This window comes from Bison bison, unplaced genomic scaffold (assembly GCF_000754665.1).
Source record: "Bison bison bison isolate TAMUID 2011002044 unplaced genomic scaffold, Bison_UMD1.0 scf7180017864456, whole genome shotgun sequence".
NCBI classification, from domain to species: Eukaryota; Metazoa; Chordata; class Mammalia; order Artiodactyla; family Bovidae; genus Bison; species Bison bison.
In genome coordinates this window covers 20389959-20396847 of record NW_011495018.1, presented here as the reverse complement: position 1 = coordinate 20396847, position 6889 = coordinate 20389959, and the positions used below count along the sequence as shown (strand labels likewise).

General features: G+C 44.4%; 1 pseudogene; it reads right to left on the bottom strand.

Moving 5' to 3' along the window:
- Nucleotides 1-1803: 1803 nt before the first annotated feature.
- On the bottom strand, nucleotides 1804-3056 carry LOC105002781 (annotated as a pseudogene).
- Nucleotides 3057-6889: the final 3833 nt, after the last annotated feature.

Sequence of the window (6889 nt, the reverse complement as noted above, 5' to 3'; positions counted from 1 at the left end):
TGACCTGCATACAAATTTCTCAAGAGGCAGATCAGGTGGTCTGGTATTCCCATCTCTTTCAGAATTTTCCACAGTTTATTGTGATCCACACAGTCAAAGGCTTTGGCATAGTCAATAAAGCAGAAATAGATGTTTTTCTGGAACTCTCTTCCTTTTTCTGTGATCCATGACTACTAATAATTCATCCCTTTTTATTGCTGTAATCACTACTGTATCGTAGTGATATGCCGACCTTCGTTTATCAATTCACCCATTGATGGACATTTGGGTTGCTTCCAGCTTTTGGCTATTGTGGATAAAGCTGCTCTAAACATTCACAGACAGCCTTGCAGTCAAATGGTAAGTATGTTTCTAAGTTTATAAGAAACTGCCAACTATTTTTCAAATTGGTTATACCATTTTGCATTTCAAGCACTACCGAATGAGAGTCCCGATTCCTCCATATCCTAGCTCACACTGGTTTTGTCAGTTTTTTTTAAGGTTAGCCATTCTAGTGCATGAAGAGGTGCCTCACCGGATTTTTTTTCCCCCCATAGGAAGGAAACTCAAGCTTTAATGACAAAGGCACAGCATGCATGCATTATATTATTCTTCTATCAGAACATTAAGACCTATAGAATCTGAATTCTTTGTATACCTCCAAAAAGACCCAGAAAAAGAAACACAGGGAATGGCAGCAGCGATGCTGCTGCCGGGGACCATCCCCAGAGTATGTTGCGGAGGGACAGCGTGCCACCGACTGGTGGGCTGGCCTGTCTCAGGCCCCAGACTAGGCTTCTCAGTGGGCGCTAGAAGGTCATTTTCATCTTTCAGGTCTCTGCCTCCCACTGCATCCTTGTCCTCCTCTTCTTCCTCCTCTTGTAAAAAAAATAGAGATACCCAGATTACAGAAATGTTTCACTCTCAGGACCCGTGGAAACAAGTCCCAGAAGAATCTGAGGTCTACTTGCCACTTCTAGGGCCTGTAAAGGATGGAGAGAAGCAAACCACTCAGCCCTGGACATGTGCTTCATCCAGAATAAGAATCAGCCTGTGAGCTCTCCAGCAGGTTAACTACCTTGCCGTTAGGGGAGGTATATGGGGTTAATTACTAATGAGGCATGGGCTGGTGGCTGCACACAATATCCTTACTCTGACACTAAACTCTCTGGGTCTTTAAAACATATCAGACTGAGTATCTCCAGGAAGACAACAACCAAGGTAGAAGGAGCAAAGTCACTATCCAGAACTAAGAAACGCCAAACGTCTGCCGTGTGAGGAAGAACACTCTGCTTGACTTGACCTGTTTGAATGGCTGCTCTCTGGGTCTTTATCCAATGAGAAGGTCCTCATTCATGCCACCTGAAGCACGTGCCCCCCAGGGTCATAGAGCCCTTCTTCTGCTTTGCACATGGCTCAGATGGAGTGGTCAGCAGTTCTCTCTTCTCCCAGGGTGTTTATGGACCTTCTCCTTCTGCAAGTTTAGCTAGAACTTGCCAACAAGAACTTGCCCTCAAGCCAGCAAAGGCCTTTTCCAAAATCCTTGGCCAAGTCCTTTCGTTTCGCCTTTATAGTTTACTGGTTTGGTAAAGGGCACAACACTTAGAGGAAATGCACAATCTTACTTCTGAGGAAACTCTCCTAGTGATAAGCTCACAGGAAGTACATTTACGCTGTTAGTCTGTAGAATATTTACTGGGACCATCTCTTGACCCATAAACACACAAGCTCTGGGAATCTGTCACATCCCCCTCTCTGCTGAGGCAGCCTCCCATGCCCCCTTCAGGAGTTGACAAACCCCCTGGACATCTGCCTGCCACATCCTTACCTGCAGAAGGCCCCAGTGTTCTCCACCAGGTAGCACTGGCCGCCGTTGTGACAGTAACTTGGGAAGAGGTCGCACACTGACCGGCAGGAGCCGTTATGTCTCACAAAGCCACTGCAGCACAAGGTGCCATTCTCGCTTGGGGCCAGGTCCCTGCCTGGCTCTCCTGGGCGGGGCCTGAGGGCGATGCTGCTGCCGGGGACCATCCCCAGAGTATGCTGCGGAGGGACAGCGTGCCACCGACTGGTGGGCTGGCCTGTCCCAGGCCCCAGACCAGGCTTCTCAGTGGGCACTAGAAGGTCATTTTCATCTTCTAGGTCTCCGCCTCCCACTGCATCCTTGTCCTCCTCTTCTTCCTCCTCTTCATCCAAGTCATCATAGAAGGATGTGGTAGGGTAGAAATCAGACTCATCAAAGGGAGTGAAGTCATGGTTTAAGTCAAGCAGGAAGGGGTCTCTCCCCCAGGATCAGGGTGGTGCTCTGAGGTACCTGGCGTCCCAGGGAAGCTCCCCAGGTCGGTGCCATGGCCCTCACCATCCAATCCTTCAAAGTAGTCAATGTCAATTATATCTGATGCTGGGTGGGGCTCTAGTGTGCCCTGAAAGGGGTACGTGGGTGCTGGCCCGTGAGGCTCAGGTGTGCTGCCTCCCAGGTTCAGCCAAACCTCCGTGCGGCTCTCCTTGGGGAGTTCAGGGCCTGGGCTCGGCTTGTCGCCAGGGGTGGGGGAGGGTGGTTCACTGGCCTCCATAGCCTCGAAGGTGGCTGCGGACGTCGAGGACGGCCCGAGGGCCCCGTCGGGAGTCGGGAGCGTGGCTGGAAGGGCCTGGGTGTCGCCGCTGCCCGCCTCTGCGGTCACTCCGCCCAGGCCTGGGCTCTCGGCCTCCAGCCAGGCTGTGCTTGTCACCGCCGCCGACGCCTCCAGCGCCTCCTCAGCCCCGACCCCAGGGCCCACCAAGGCCTGCTCACCGCCAGGCGCATTCCGAGAAGTCTCATCTTTCCCAACTGCTGGTGGGCCGGCCTTCTCCCGCGTGTCGTTAGCACGCGGCTCCCACGCCGGGACGCTCTTCACCAGCGTGTCTGCCTCGACGGCGCTGCCCGCCTCAGGCACTGTAGCCAGAAAGGTACTAATGGACCTGCCAACACCACCTCTTCTTTCCTGTAGCTTTTCACATACAAGGCCTTGTGTATTGCTTTCTGTGTGTCTCCTTGAGTCTTGAGTAGGGTTGTCAAGATGGAGGACCTTGGTGGACATGCCCACCTCATCCTTCCGAAGGCCAGTCTTTGTGGGAAGGAGGCCTCACAGATGGGTCCTTTGGTGCCTGCTGCTGCTGCTGCTGCCAAGTTGCGTCAGTCGTGTCCGACTCTGTGTGACCCCATAGACGGCAGCCCACCAGGCTCCCCCGTCCCTGGGGTTCTCCAGGCAAGAATACTGGAGTGGGTTGCCATTTCCTTCTCCAACCCATGAAAGTGGAAAGTGAAAGTGAAGTCGCTCAGTCGTGCCTGACTCTTAGCGACCCCATGGACTGCAGCCTACCAGGCTCCTCCGCCCATGGGATTTTCCAGGCAAGAGTACTGGAGTGGGTTGCCATTGCCTTCTCTGTAGTCACTGAATTTTTTAAATTTGCATTTTCACACTTATGATTTTGAGAATTGTCTCATGTGCTTATTGACCATTCATATATCTTCTTTGATAAAGTATCTGTTGAAAATTTTCTTCAAATAAGCTGTTTTATTATTTCATTTTTAGAGTATTTTATGTAATTCATTGATCTACATGTCTATCCTTATACCAGTACCACACTATCATGATTATTGCAGCATTACAGTAAGTTTGAAAATCAGGAAGTCCTTCAACTCTTCATTCTTCTTCGTGTGGCTTGAGGAATCTTAGTTCTTTGACCAGGGATTGAATTTAGGCTCTAGGCAGTGGAAGTGCAGAGATCTAACCACTGGACTGCCAGGGAATTCCCTATTTTTCATTCACAACACTGTTTTGTCTATTTTGGGTTCCTTGAATTTTCACTGGGATTTTAGTATCAGTTTGTCAATTTCTGCCACAGGATCAGCTGAAATTTTGGTAGGACTTGTGTTAAATCTGTAGATTTGTTTGGTAAGTTCCTCAATGGTAGGTCTTCTGATCCATGAACACGGGTATCTTTTCATTTCTTTAGGTTTTATTTAATTTATTTCAACAATGTTTTGTAGTTTTCAGTGTACAAGTCTTGCACTTCTGTTGTTAAATGTATTCCTAAGACTTTTTCAAACCATTGTAGATCAAGTTGCTTTCTTAATTTCACTACATGGATTAATTTGGGTGTTAATCAAACCTTGCATTCCTGGGATAAGCCTCACTTTATCATGATATATTATCTTTCTTATATATTGCTGGGTTTAATTTCCTAGTATTTTAAGTATTTGTGTTAATGTTTATGGGGGATATTGTCTCTAGTCTCTTCTTGTCATGTATTTGTCTGATTTTGATATCAGAATAATTCTGCCCTCATAAAAAGAATGGGAAAGAGTTTTTTGCTCTTCTAATTTCTGAAAGAGATTATATAGAATTGACATTCCTTAAATGTTTGGTAGAACTTATCAGTGAAGTCACTGGGGCCTGAGGTTTTCTCTCAAGCTTTTCAGCTATAAATTCCATTTCTTTAGTAGACATAAAGCTATTCCATTTATTTGTTTCTTCTTGAATGAATTTTGGTGGTTTGTGTCTTTCAAATAATTTATTTTCATCAAAAGTGCTGAACTAGGTAGCATAAAGTTGCTAATAATATTTCCTTATTATCACGTTAAGATCTTACAATTTATAATAGTCTTCCCTCCCTCATTCCTGATATTAGTAATTTTTGTCTTTTCTTGCTTTTTCCTGATCAGCCTGGTTAGAAATTTACAATTTTATTTATATTTTCAAAGAACTAGGCTTTCAGTTTCATTGATTTTTCTGTACTATTTGTCCATTTTCTACTTCATTGATTTCTACTCTTATCTTTATTTTTCCCTCTTCCTGTTTATTTTGTGTTCAAGTTACTCTTTCTAGTTTCTTAAGGTGAAAATCAATCATTGATTTTATACTTTCTTCTTTTTTTAAAAATAAACCTTTAAAGATATGAATTTCCCTCTAAGCATCCCATACATTTTGATATGTTGTGTTTTCATTTTCATTCAGTTCAAAATATGTTTTAATTTATCTTGTAATTTCCACTTTGACCTATTTATTTTCAAAACTTGGGAGATTTTCTAGATATCATGCAGTTATTGATTTCTAGTTTAATTCTATGGTAGTCAGGAAACATACTTCGTGTGATTTCAATTCCTTAAGTTTATTGACACTTTGATTTTGTGGTCCCCAAATACAGTCTGTCTTGGTGAATGTTTCATGGCACTTGGAAAAACAAATATGTATTTCTCTGTTTTGGGGTGGAGTGTTATGAACTGTTAAATAGGTCACGTTGATTGCTAATGTTGTTCTATATCCTTAGTGACTTCCGGTCTACTCTTCTATCAGTTATTTGCCTCTCTCTCCTTTGAGTTCCACCAGTTTCTGCTTCATGTATTCTGAAATTCTGTTCAGTGCAGTAATGTTTAGATCAGTGTATCCTCTTGATTGTGGGCTTACCAGGTGGCGCTAGTGGTAAAGAACCTGCCTGCCAATGCAGGAGACATAAGAGATCCTGGTTCGATCCCTGGCTTGGGAAGATCCCCTGGAGAAGGGTATGGCAACCCACTCCAGTATTCTTGCCTGGAGAATCCCGTGGACAGAGGAGCCTGGCAAGCTATGGTCCATAGGGTCGCACAGAGTCGGACACAACTGAAGCGACTTATCGCAGCACAGAACATCCTCTTGATCAATTGACGCCTTTATTGTTATGAAATGTCCCCCTTTGTCTGTTGTTCCGGTCCTTGTTCTGTTGTCTAGATTGCCTCATACTGCTACCCTGTTGTTCAGTCGCCAAGGTGTGTTCAACTCTTTGTGACCCCATGGACTGCAGCACGCCAGGCCTCCCTGTCCCTCACCATCTCCCAGAGTTTGCCCAAGTTCATGTACAGTGCATCTGTGATACCATTCAATCGTCTCATCTTCTCTCGCCCTCTTCTCCTCCTGCCCTCAATCTCTCCCAACATCAGGGTCTTTTCCAATGAGTCAGCTCTTTGAGTCAGGTGGCCAGAGTATTGGAGCTTCAGCTTTGGCATTAGTCCTTCCAATGAATATTCAGGGTTGATTTCCTTTAAGATTGACTGGTTTGATCTCCTTGTTACTCTTTCTATCTTTTGATTGTTTGCATGTTATATCCTTTTATTTTACTTTTAATCTATCTGTGTATTTATATTGAGAGCTGTTTTTTTTATACACAGCATATAGTAGAGTCTTACTTTCCTTATTCAATCTGACCATCCCTGTCTTTTACATTACCTTTAATGTAATTACGAATATGCTGCTGCTGCTAAGTCACGTCAGTCATGTCCAACTCTGTGGGACCCCATAGATGGCAGCCCACCAGGCTCCCGTCCCTGGGATTCTACAGGCAAGAATACTGGAGTGGATTGCCATTTCCTTCTCCAGTGCATGAAAGTAAAAAGTGAAAGTGAAATCGCTCAGTTGTGTCTGACTTTTAGCAACCCCATGGACTGTAGCCTACCAGGCTCCTCCGCCCATGGGATTTCCCAGGCAAGAGTACTGGAGTGGGTTGCAATCGTTAATATGATTAAGGTTAAATTCAGTATTTTTCTGTTCGTGTTCTATTTGTCTCCTTTGCTTTTGAATCTTTTTTTCTCTTTTCCTGCCTTTTTTGGACAAATTGAGTATTTTCTATAGTTCAATGTTTTGCCCACTGTTGGCTTATTGGTTATACTTATGTTGTTGTAGTTAACGGTTTAACTGAGGTTTAAAATATCCATCTTTAACTTATCACTACCTTCAAATAGTACTATTACTATTATGTGTAACTGGAAGAACTTCTAATTTTATATTTACTTGTCCCTCTTTCCAGCCTTTGTGCTACTTTGTGTTGTAATGAATTTAGTTCTACATTTGTTATAAACCTCATAATAACTTGCTATTCTTTTAGCTTTAAACCGTTG